The sequence below is a fragment of the Somniosus microcephalus genome, chromosome 15 (genome assembly GCF_052327205.1).
Source record: "Somniosus microcephalus isolate GS21.2 chromosome 15, FLI_Smic_1.0, whole genome shotgun sequence".
In the NCBI taxonomy this organism is placed as follows: domain Eukaryota; kingdom Metazoa; phylum Chordata; class Chondrichthyes; order Squaliformes; family Somniosidae; genus Somniosus; species Somniosus microcephalus.
Window position 1 is genome coordinate 105,940,090 of NC_141001.1, and position 13,500 is coordinate 105,953,589.

The window sequence follows — 13,500 nt, forward strand, 5'->3', positions numbered from 1 at the left end:
TATCACCGCATTTGACAATGAAGTCGAAGATTGGACTACATATGTCGAACGAATAGAGGTATACTGCAAGGCAAATGAGGTGTCAGATGACAAGAAAGCGTCGGTATTGTTAAATTTAATGGGTGCAAAGACATATGGTTTATTACGAAATCTAGTAACCCCAACGAAGCCAATGGAAAAGAGTTTTGAAGACATAGTAACGATACTACAGGAACATTTCAACACCACACCGCTGCTGATAGCAGAAAGATTCAAGTTTCACAAACGGAACCAGCATAAGGATGAAAGCAATGCTGATTATTTAACAGAACTGCGCAAACTATCGAAACACTGCCAGTTTGGAGCGGGACTGGCAGATACCTTAAGGGACAAGTTTGTGTGTGGGCTTCAAAGTGAAGGAACCCAGAAACGGCTTTTATCTGAAAAGGACCTTACGCTGGAAAAGGCTTTCAGCATTGCGGTATCATATGAAGCAGCAGCACGGGGGGCGCTGCAGAGATACAACAGAGACCGCAAGAATATGGCACAAATGAAATGTCATATGGAACAGAGAAGTGCTATCGCTGTGGCAGAACAACACACGACCAGAATGATTGCTGGTTCAAAGACAAAGTGTGCAGACAGTGTGGAAAAGTAGGACACATAGCACGAGTCTGCAGGTCGGGAAAGAAAACCAGCAATAAGAAACCTACCAAAGGAAAGTACAAGATGGTACATAAGATGATGGAGAATAGTTCAGACGAACAAAAGAGTGATAACGACTCCGAAAGCAGGGAACTGAGTTGTCTGAAACTACATAATGTGATCACAACGGAGGATCACCGAACCATTTCGGTCACTCTCGAGATAGCAGGAGTCCAGGTAAAGATGGAATTGGACACAGGATCAGCCCTAACAGTCATAAACCGACGGGACTACGAGCGGCTATTCTCACACATACCCTTGAGAGACACACAAATTATTTTGAAGACGTACACGGGGCAAAAAGTCTACCCCAAAGGAAAAATAAGGGTGACCGTTATATATAACGGTAAGGAAACACCAAAACTAGACCTGTATGTATTGCAAGATGGAGGACCACCATTACTGGGACGTGAATGGATCCAGAAAATACAACTGGATTGGCATTCCGTACAGGCACTGACTGTGGCTGACAAAAAGAATGACGACGTCACACCTGGGCGACTGTCAAAGATCCTAACTGACGCAAAAGAAGTGTTCCAGCAAGGACTCGGAACACTAAAAGGCATGACAGCGACGATTAAAATTGAAGAAAACGCAAGGCCAAAATTTTTTAAGGCCAGACCAGTACCTTATGCAATCCACCCAGCCGTCGAAGCAGAGCTGGAGAGTCTGGAACGTTCAAGTGTACTGTCCAAGGTAGACTGGAGCGAGTGGGCTACACCCATCGTCCCTGTGATGAAAAAGTCGTTGAGCAGCACGCCTGGGGAACCAAGGAAGGTTCGCATCTGTGGGACTTTAAGGTCCTGGTCCTTCACACCGTACAATATCCACTTCCACGGATTGAAGATATTTTCGCCTCGCTATCTGGAGGGAAACACTTCACTAAGATTGATCTGGCCCAGGCGTATCTACAAATGGAGGTAGAAGAAGCATCAAAAAAATACCTCGCAATCAACACCCATAAAGGTCTCTACCAATACAACCGGCTGGTATTCGGGGTAGCATCAGCTCCGGCTATTTGGCAGAGGGCAATGGAACAAGTCCTGCAAGGGATCCCAGGGACCCAGTGTTATTTGGACGACATCCTGGTCACGGGCGAAAATGACAGTGATCACCTTGCCAACCTGGAGCAGGTGCTCACTAGATTGCAGGAATATGGGCTCCGAGCTAACCGCCCCAAATGCGAGTTTTTTAGAAAACAGATCTCGTATTGTGGCCACGTTATTGATAAAGAGGGGTTACACAAGTCCCCAGAGAAGATTGAGGCAGTAGTCAAGGCTCCAGCACCGGAAAATGTGTCACAACGGAGGTCGTTCCTCGGGCTGATAAACTACGACCATAAGTTCTTGCCAAATTTCTCTACAATACTACACCCACTGAACACCCTACTGCAAACTGGGGTGCCATGGAAGTGGAGTGACGAATGTAGATGAGCTTTCCAGAAGAGCAAAACACTAATCACATCGAAAGAGGTATTGGCCCATTACAACCCAGCATTACCAATTCGGTTGGCATGTGATGCGTCACCCTACGGCATTGGAGCGGTGCTGTCGCACAAATTCTCGGACGGGTCAGAGAGGCCAATAGCCTTTGCGTCACGATCACTAACCTCAGCCGAGCGTAACTACGCCCAGATTGACAGGGAGGCCCTCAGCCTAGTGTGCGGAGTGAAAAAGTTCAATCACTATCTGCACGGGCAGAAATTCACCTTGCTGACTGATCACCAGCCTCTTGTCTCCATTTTTAATCCAGAGAAGGGCGTTCCGGTGATGACTGCGCAACGACTACAAAGATGGTCACTTTTTCTAGGGGCGCACCACTACGAGATTGAATATAAGGGCACGAAACAGCATGGAAATGCTGATGGGCTATCACGCCTGCCACTGCCTACTGCGGAGGAAGCACCAGCAGTGGATCCTGTCGAAATATTCCATTCGACTATAGTTGAATACCTACCGGTAACTAACGCTTGTATCGAAAAGGAAACCCGAAATGACCAGACACTGTCTCGGGTATATGATTTGACGGTGAAGGGATGGCCAGCACATGGCGACTCACTGTTGCCAGCATTCTCAACAAGGAGAGAACAGCTGTCAGTGTGCCAGGGGACCTTGATGTGTGGATCCAGAGTGGTAATTCCACCCAAGTTAAGGGATAGAGTGCTCAATGAGCTTCATGAGGGTCATCTGGGAGGGGTAAAAATGAAAAGCCTAGCCAGGGCTTATGTGTGGTGGCCGGGAATCGATAAACAAATCGAGGACCTGACCAAGAGCTGCTCAGGATGCCAGAAAATCCAAAATGCACCACCACAGGCCCCTCTACACCCATGGGAGTGGCCCTCATCTCCATGGCAATGGGTGCATATTGATTTTGCTGGTCCATTCATGGACTCAATGTTTTTAATAGCCGTGGATGCGCACTCGAAATGGCCTGAGGTCATCAAAATGTCCTCCACCACCACGGAGAAAACTATTGCAGTCCTACGGACCATTTTTGCCAGGAATGGCTTGCCAGAACAGATTTGCTCCGACAACGGACCACAGTTTGTGTCCGAAGAGTTCCGGAGGTTCTTGAAAAAGAATGGGGTAAGGCATTACACATCCGCCCCGTATCATCCAGCCACAAATGGATTGGCTGAGAGGTTCGTACAAACCTTTAAGAAGGCAATAAAGGCTATGTACAATGACAACATTCCGCTGCAGCACAAGGTGGACAATTTCCTGTTCGCCTACCGGAATGCGACACATGCAGTCACCAACCAGGCCCCAGCCATGATGTTCTTTAACCGAAGGTTAAGATCTCGCCTGGATTTGCTCAGACCAAACGTACGAAGAGATGTTGAGAGTAAGCAATTCCAGCACATCCATGAGAAGCCAACAAGGAGCTTCAATGTAGGGCAACCAGTCATGGCCCGCGACTACTGAACAGAAAAATGGCAGCCAGGAACGATATGCACACGGCAGGGCCCACTAATGTACACAGTGGACGGTGGGGAGAGCATCGTGAGACGCCATGCTGACCAGATCCTAGAGTCACAGGAACAAGTCAACCCCATGCCTCGCCCATACGTACCTGGTGATGAACCCGACGTACAGGTCGCATCTACCCCAGAAACAGTAGCATCGGAAGCTGATGAACCAACCGACAACAGGGGGCCAGAATCGCCTCCGCACCAAGAGCAAGACACTCGGGAAAGGCGCTATCCAGAAAGGATCAGGAAGCCTCCCCAAAGACTGAATATATAAATAGACTATTTTCAGCTAATGTTGCATGTTAAAGTGACTGTTAATCTAAAAAGGGGAGGAATTGTAATGTATGTACCTTTAAGGGGGGAACTACTTTTTACAGCTCATGTATACTGTAGTACCGGCAGTGACCACACCTGTATATAGCACTGAATAGTAATCTGTACAGATCAGTTCCACTGTGAGCCACGTTGAGAAAACACCTGTTATACCGTTCTCCGCAGTCTGTGTCTTATTATACACAGACACAACAATAACCTCCGTCCCTATTTTTTCACATGGCAGCTGTTGATGATTCTGCCATTCCCAATTACACCTCATCTAGACTCAACTTTTGTTTCTTTTCTTGTCCCGTTACCATCTCCTTTTGCCTTGCACCATCATCCCTTTTGTCATTTAATCTCTCCTGCCTTCCACCCTATCACCTTTTTGTTCTTTCCTCGCCTCTCCCCTTTCCCTGCACTTGCTTAAAAATCTGTTACATCTCTAACTTTTTCCAGTTCTGACAAAAGGTCATCGACCTGAAACGTTAACTCTTTCTCTCCACAGCTGCTGCCTGACCTGCTGAGTATTTCCAGCATTTTCTGTTTTTATTATATAAGCAAATTCCATTCTCTACGATTCGCTCACCAAATGAAAATCAATGACTTCAGCCTGTGCTTACTCAGCAAGTAGACTCTGGCCCTTGGGACACAGCAACACCTTAGCAGCAAGGTATTAAGTTGTGAGTTAAGTGCTAACCTGCTCCCTTTATTACAAAATAGCACATGGTCCGACTTAGTGTGGGCAACACTGCAGGGATCTGCTTCAGTAATCCTAAATTTTATCAAGGGAAATCTCTGTACATGTATTCGCATTGCTCATTCAGTCCTTGTTGCCCTGTTTAATACTTTGCAATTACTGGTTGGAGGTGCCTGGGAACAGATAGTTTGTATAGAACTTTCCAGCCACAACATAATTAAATTCTGTTGCAGCGATGCTATGACTGGGGAGATATCCTGAATCCATTCTCCCCAATAGGCACTCAATTCAATTTCTTAGTTTTCCATTCCTAATTGTTTTCTTTTAAAGCAGAAGGTGCCAAAAAGGAGCATGCCTCATGTAAAGTGTTTACCCATCCTGGTTCACTCAGGCCGTATTTAATTAATTACAAGAATCATCCGCACAGTTAGAAGTGAAAGGATATTCCATTGGACCAAGTGAGCTGATATATATTGGTCCGGAATTTGCGGTCAGTGGCGAAGCGAAGGCATTCGCCGCTTGCCCCTGAAGTGCGCTTCGCACAAGGATCTCACGATCCCGGTGACGAGAACGTCGGGTTTTCCGACCTTCAATTCAAATCAACGGAGTATAGTGGGGATTCCCTTGTTCGAACTGCTGTCTAAGCAGCCAATCGAAAGGCAGAATTCTCCCAGACAGCGAACAAGGAAATGAGTAAGCTCTTAAAATTCTAACATTTTTTAAATAGTTAGAGAGAGCAAAGCAAAGATTGGGGCTCTCACACAGGGAAAAGGCAAACCTGAAATAAAGAAGGACTAACTTTTTTTTTTAAGTTTAAAAAATTGTTTGAAAAGGTTCTTGAAAATATTAATTTTTATTAAAATGGACAAATTTCACACTGCACAAAATTAAAGTTGGTTTTCCAGGCCCTTAACATTTGTTTAGTAGCAATAACGCTGTCAAAACTCAGGTTACACCTAATCCCTTAGGGTCTAACTTTTCGTGGGGAATTTAACAGCGTAATTACTGCGGAAGAACCAAAGTTTGTGACAGTTTCAATGATTTGGGTGATTACACCGATTGCCAGCTCTGTGGGGCGGGGGTGGAGTGGGGCACAGCGCAGCCTGCTTCAGAGCTCTCAATGACAGACCGCAACTTCGGGATTTCCGTATGCACCTGCACCAAATCCCGAAGTTGCGGTCAGTTTCAAAGGCGGAATGACGGTGAACGCTGCCAGCTCGCCGTCATCCCGATCGCAAATTCCGAGCCTAGATCTCGTCAGGGCAGGTGACGTCAAGCAACAGGTCTCATCAGCAGCCATTTCTTCCAGGAAGATATCGACGTTATTTTCACCCCTATATACACGAACAAACAAAATGGACGGGCAGGAAAAGTCCAGCTGGTCCATCAAGCCCTCCCCACACCACGATGGCTGGAACACCTTGACTAGACATGTCTGTCGAAGTAGCTGAGGTTCTTTAAGCTAGGAATAATTCCCATAGCTATCCTCTGGACCCTTTCCAAGGCCACTAGATCATCTGCCATGTGGGGGGGGGGGGGGGGGGGTAGGGGGCCACAACTGGGCACAGTACTCCAGGGGTGGCCCATCCAGCGACATTTATAGAGAAAAAATATGCTGATCAAGGCCTTCGATTTGTTTCTCAAGCCAGTACCAGCTTCAGTCTGCTCTTTTAAATCAGCCAGCTCATTCTCCATTCCTGACACATTGTGTTATTTAAATTGCCAGCAGAGAACTTTGCATTTATATTTTATAGCCATGTGATAATACAGCTTTTATTCCAGAAAGATAACAATATTACTCAAGATTTGAATAAGGAATTCTAAACAGTGTGCCATATATGATGCAGGTTTAACCCAAGCAGAGGTTGTCTGAATATGTTTCAACACAGAAGTGTGTCCACATGCTATTAGAAACTGTTAGACACCATTTCTGGTTCTCCCCACTTATAAGTACTAAATGTTCAAACGTCAGATGACACCCTTACGGTGAATTTATACCACAACCGTCAAACACACAGGGAAGTGTCATGCGAGTGGGTCTCTCTCTGACCAATTGTGGTCAGAGGGAAGCCCGGAGTCAGAAAAGACCATTCAAGCCATCGAGCCCATTCCCGACAGATCATGTGCAATTCACTCAATTGTAGACTTCATCCAACCTATTTTATTCCCTGAAAAAAGGTTCTGTAATATTTCTGCCCCCAAAAGGTAAATCAAGTTTATCGGGAACGATAGCATCGTGGTTATGTTACTGGACTAGTAATCCAGAGGCCTGGACTAATGATCCAGAGACCGGAGTTCAAATCCCACCACGGCAGCTGGGAATTTAAATTCAGTTAATTAAATAAATCTGGAATAAAAAGTTAGTATCAGTAATGGCGACCATGAAACTACCGGATTGTCGTTAAAAAACCCATCTGGTTCACTAATGTCCTTTAGGGAAGGAAATCCGTCACCCTTACCCGGTCTGGCCTGTAAGTGACTCCAGACCCACAGCAATGTGGTTGACTCTTAACTGCCCTCTGAAATGGCCTAGCAATCCACTCAGTTGTACCAAACCGCTACAAATAACAATGATTCAAGAAGGCAGCTCACCACCACCTTCTCCTGGGCAATTTAGGGATGGGCAATAAATGCTGGCCTTGCCAGCGACGCCCACATCCCATGAACGAATAAAAAAAAGTCGAACGTTGCAATATCCAACCAACCTCATGTCATACAGAACCTCATCCAACCACTACTCATCTTGGATCAGATGTCTTTCTTGGGGTGACATAGTTCCAGCAAACTCAAGAACCACTGTGTTTGAAATGCAGCATTGAATTATCTTTATTTGGCAGGTTCTTCAACCCCACTCCTAGTCAGACATTTATCCAGCTCTATTTTAAAAGATGCTAATTGACACTACAGTGGTGGCTCGCATTGGGACTCAATAGCGCCATTACCAGAAATAAATCCATTCCAATCTCCAGTCTTGCCTGGGGCTTAATAATTTTATACTCACATTTGCTCTCTCACTTCAAGTCAACAACATGTTTGCATGTATATTATCTATGCTGCTCTTCAGATCAAAACCTGGAACACGTCCCCTCTCTTTCCTCCAATTAAAATATAAGCTCAGTTCCGTAAGTCTTCCTTCACAGCCTGGCGGCTTATTTCAAGCATTTCTGACGCTCGAGGGAGCATTTAGGACAACAGTAGGAGCATCAGTACTACTTTGCACAAATGTGGTTACAGTGTAATCCCAGAGTCGGGGGCCGGCTGATTCTGGAGCAATGCAGAGTGACATTCCTTGGGAGGAGGGGGGGTCTCACTCCGGAGTTAGGAGAGACCCTGCCTCTGAATTTTCACTACAAAAACGTTAGCATTGGCTCGCAATGGAACCGACGCTAGTTATAGCTTAAATCCACCCCAACATTGTCAGCTGAGAAATAGCACTTCTAATTGTTCAGAACCGATGTAAAGATTTAGAAAGAATACATATGCTGTGGGAAGTAGGAGTGGGGTTAAATTGCTTGCTGAAGCAGAAGGGAGAAGGTGGATGTTATCAAAACATGCCCATACTATTTCTAATTCATTATTATTTATGTTCATCACATTAATCTGTTAAAATTATTTTAGATACTTCAAGGGGAATTGGAAAATAATTGGTATTTAGCAACAAAGGGTGGGTCAAATAAATTGCAATTTGTGTTACAATTTGAAGGAATAAATTTTGAAAAGCACATGTTTTTAATAAAATGTAACATACCATTAGACTGGAGGATAATAAAGTCAGATTATTTCATTGTCGTTCTCCTTGCAAACCTCACAGCAGAAAAGAAGTCTATTTCAGGTAAAGAGGACCTACCAATACTTCTAGCAGGAGCTCCTCAATATAAACCAATCACGCACTCCTTATTTGGGCATCACCATTCTGTGACATAGTCACAGCTGCAGCAGCACCCTTGAGTGACTAGAGGGCGTTGCATAATGATCCAGATCCCCCAAACTCCAAACCCACAGTATCACTGACGCACGCAGGGGGCAAATTCCTTTGGTCCTGACCTTCCAGCAACAATGCCGCAGGAGACCTGCTAATTTTAATGGATTTTGAAATGGTGCAGACTGCAGAATGAGCAAGCTGAAGGCGAATTCCCCAACGGCGCTCCCCATCCTTTGGAACTCTGCACCGGCAACATTAAGTCATAAAACGTAGCCCAGAGCTCAACTTTACCCCCAGCTCTGCACGTAGTTTGTTTAGGCCACATGTTGCTTATGGGATTCAAATTAATGTGATGGTGGGATTAGTTTGGGATTGATACAGGGCTATGGGGAGAGAGTGGGGCAGTGGGATTAGTTTGGGATTGATACAAGGCTATGAGGATGAGTTCATTGAGTGTATTAGGGATGGGTTTCTTGAGCAGTATGTAACTGAACCGACCAGGGGGCAAGCAACCTTAGATTTGGTCCTGTGTAATGAGACAGGATTAATTAAAAATGTCCTAGTAAAGGATCCCCTTGGAATGAGTGACCATAACATGGTTGAATTCCATATTCAATTAGAGGGTGAGAAGGTTGGATCTCAAACAAGCGTGCTGAGCTTGAATAAAGGAGACTATGAAGGTATGAGAGTGGAATTGAGTCGAGTGGACTGGGAAAATAGATTAAAGGGTAAGACAGTACATGATCAGTGGTGTACATTTAAGGAGTTATTTTACAAATTCCAAAAAAAAAATATTCCACTGAGGAAAAAAGGGTGTAAAAGAAAAGATAGCCATCCGTGGCTAAGTAAAGTAATTAAGGATAGTATCCGACTAAAAACAAGGGAATATAAGGTAGCCAAATCTAGTGGGAGGATAGAAGATTGGGAATTCTTTAAAAGACAGCAAAAACTAACTAAAAGATTGATTAAGAAAGGGGAGATAGATTATGAAAGTAAATTAGCAAAAAATATAAAAACAGATAGCAAAAGTTTCTATAGTTATATAAAAAGAAAAAGGGTGGCTAAAGTAAATGTTGGCCCCTTAGAGGATGAGACCGGGAAATTAATGGTGGGAAACATGGAGATGGCAAAAACGCTGAACAATTATTTTGTATCAGTCTTTATGGTAGAGGACACTAAGAATATCCCAACACTGGACAAACGGGGGGCTCTGGTGGGGGGGGGGGGGTGGGAGAAGCTAAATACGATTAAAATCAGTAAGGAAGTGGTACTTGGTAAAATAATGGGACTCAAGGCGGATAAATCCCCTGGACCTGATGGCTTACATCCTAGGGTCTTGAGGGAAGTGGCGGTAGGGATTGTGGATGCATTGGTAATAATTTTCCAAAACTCCCTGGACTCAGCAAAGGTCCCGGCAGATTGGGAAGCTGCTAATGTAACACCCTTATTTAAAAAGGGTAGTAGGCAGAAGGCTGGAAACTATAGACCTGTTAGCCTAACATCTGTGGTTGGTAAAATTTTAGAGTCCATTATTAAGGAGACAGTAACAGGACATTTGGATAAACATAATTTAATAGGACAAAGTCAGCATGGTTTTATGAAGAGGAAGTCATGTTTGACAAATTTGCTTGAGTTCTTTGAGGAAGTAACATACAGGGTGGATAAAGGGGAACCAGTGGACGAAGTGTATTTAGACTTCCAAAAGGCATTTGACAAGGTGCCACACAAAAGATTATTGCTCAAGATAAAAAATCATGGGATTGGGGATAATATTCTGGCATGGGTGGAGGATTGGCTATCTAACAGAAAGCAGAGAGTTGAGATAAATGGTTCGTTCTCAGACTGGCAATCAGTAACTAGTGGTGTTCCGCAGGGGTCAGTGCTGGGTCCCCAACTCTTTACAATCCATATTAATGATTTGGAGTAGGGGACTGAGTGTAACATATCAAAGTTTGCAGATGATACAAAGATGGGAAGGAAAGTAGTGAGCGAGGAGGACATAAAAAACCTGCAAAGGGACGTAGACAAGCTAAGTAAGTGGGCAAAGATTTGGCAGATGGAATACAATACTGGAAAGTGTGAGGTTATGCACTTTGGCAGGAAAAGTCATAGAGCAAGTTATTATCTTAATGGCAAGAAACTGGAAGGTACTGTAGTACAAAGGGATCTGGGGGTCCTGATGCACGAAACTCAAAAAGTTAGTATGCCAGTGCAGCAAGCGATCAAGAAGGCCAATGGAATGTTGGCTTTTATTGTTAGGGGGATAGAATATAAAAACAGGGAGGTATTGTTGCAGTTGTACAAGGTATTGGTGAGACCGCACCTGGAATACTGCATACAGTTTTGGTGTCCATACTTAAGAAAAGACATACTTGCTCTCGAGTCAGTACAAAGAAGGTTCACTCGGTTAATCCCGGGGATGAGGGGGGTGGACATATGAGGAGAGGTTGAGTAGATTGGGACTCTACTCATTGGAGTTCAGAAGAATGAGAGGCGATCTTATTGAAACATATAAGATTGTGAAGGGGCTTGATCGGGTGGATGCGGTGAGGATGTTCCCAATGATGGGTGAAACTAGAACTAGGGGACATAATCTTAGAATAAGGGGCTGCTGTTTCAAAACTGAGATGAGGAGAAACTTCTTCACTCAGAGGGTAGTAGGTCTGTGGAATTTGCTGCCCCAGAAAGCTGTGGAAGCTACATCATTAAATACATTTAAAACAGAAATAGACAGTTTCTTAGAAGTAAAGGGAATTAGGGGTTACGGGGAGCGGGCAGGTAATTGGACACGAGTCTATGTTCGGAACGGTCATGGCCCTGTGGGTAATGGAGCGGGCCCAGGGGCCGTGTAGCCTGGTTCTGCTCCGACTTCTTGTGTTCTAATTATGTGTTAGATTTCAGGAGATGGTTCTATTCCTGTTCCTGGCTGGGGTGGAGATCACCTTTTACAGAGGTAAGTACTGTAGAAAATATAGGGACAGTGATCTCCTGGATGAGTTTCGATCACCTAGATGGGTCGGAGAGGAATTGCCCAGATTTTTTTCTCCCAAATTGGCCATTGGGTTTTTTATCTGGTTTTTCGCCTCTCCCAGGAGATCACATGGGTTCGGGAGGGATGGAGAGTGATAGTAGATTTGAGGTTAGGATCAGATCAGCCATGATCTTATTGAATGGCGGAGCAGGCTCAAGGGGCCGATTGGCCTACTCCTGCTCCTATTTCTTATGTTCTTAAGTGTGGGGCAGTGGGATTAGTTTGGGATTGATACAGGGCTATGGGGAGAGAGCGGGGCAGTGGGATTAGTTTTGGATTGATACAGGGCTATAGGGAGAGCGCGGGGCAGTGGGATTAGTTGGATTGATACAGGACTATGGGGAGCGAGTGGGGCAGTGGGATTAGTTTTGCATTGATACAGGGCTATGGGGAGAGAGCGGGGCAGTGGGATTAGTTTGGATTGATACAGGGCTATGGGGAGAGAGTGGGGCAGTGGGATTAGTTTGGATTGATACAGGGCTATTGGGAGAGAGCGGGGCACTGGGATTAGTTTGGATTGATACAGGGCTATTGGGAGAGAGTGGGGCAGTGGGATTAGTTTGGGATTGATACAGGGCTATGGGGAGAGCGGGGCAGTGGGATTAGTTTGGGATTGATACAGGGCTATGGGGAGAGCGCAGGGCAGTGGGATTAGTTTGGGTTTGATACAGGGCTATGGGGAGAGCGCGGGGCAGTGGGATTAGTTTGGCTCTTTCACAGGCTAGTGTCGGGAGGAGCAGAGAGCGGCGGTACACTGGAGTACTTAAACTCACTTTCGCGGGCTTTTTTTTTAATAAACAGAGGCTTACCAATCTCACAAACCGGCGGTGGCATTCCAGAGCCACGTCACGATTCAAAAAGTGATGCGGGCAAGAGGAAGCCGCTGATTGGGTGAGTACGGCCAGGTGAGTATTTATACTACTCTATAGTTTGACAGTTAAGATTCATCGTTTATAAAATTTAGACGGCCTTAATTATTGTGGTTATATTTTCTAAGGTCTCTGTTGTGTATCGGGGAGTGCTAGTAACCAAGGGCCCTTGAGTATATCATTTAATTGTAGTGTAATTAGTGGTATTGATTTGTTTTAATTTAATTTAAATTAATTGAAGGGTAAGTCATGGCAGGACAGCTCGGCCCCGTGGCATGCTCCTCTTGCGCTATGTGGGAAATCAGCGACAATTCCTGTGTCCCTGACGACCATGTGTGCGGGAAGTGTATCCAGCTGCAGCTACTGACAGACGGCAGCTGCGAATGGATACATACTGGTGCATTCGCGATGTTGAGGACATCGTGGATAGCACGTTTAGGGAGTTGGACATACTACAGGTAAAGGCTGCACAGGCAGGAAGGGAATGGGTGACCACAAGGCAGAGTAGTAGGTGCAGGCAGATAGTGCAGGGGTCCCCTGTGGCCATCTCCCTCTCAAACAGATATACCACTTTGGATATTGTGGAGGGAGATGGCTTATCGGGGGAAGGCAGCAGCAGCCAACTTCCCGGCACCGTGGGTGGTTCTGCTGCACAGGACGGGAGGAAAAAGAGTGGGAGAGCTATAGTGATAGGGGATTCTATTGTAAGGGGAATAGACAGGCGTTTCTGCGGCCGCAAACGAGACTCCAGGATGGTATGTTGCCTCCCTGGTGCAAGGGTCAAGGATGTCTCGGGGCGGCTGCAGGGGATTCTGGAGGGGGGAGGGTGAACAGCCAGTTGTCATGGTACATATAGGTACCAACGATATAGGTAAAAAACAGGATGAGGTCCTAAAAGCTGAATATAGGGAGTTAGGAGGTAAATTAAAAAATAGGACCTCAAAAGGTAGTAATCTCAGGGTTGCTACCAGTGCCACGTGCTAGTCAGAGTAGAAATAGAAGGATATT

General features: G+C 45.3%; 1 protein-coding gene across 2 annotated transcripts in view; it reads right to left on the minus strand.

Moving 5' to 3' along the window:
• shank2b (SH3 and multiple ankyrin repeat domains 2b) overlaps positions 1-13,500 on the minus strand; it is a 1,331,733-nt gene that overhangs the window by 1,306,511 nt on the left and 11,722 nt on the right. The gene's annotated exons all lie outside the window — the stretch shown is intronic.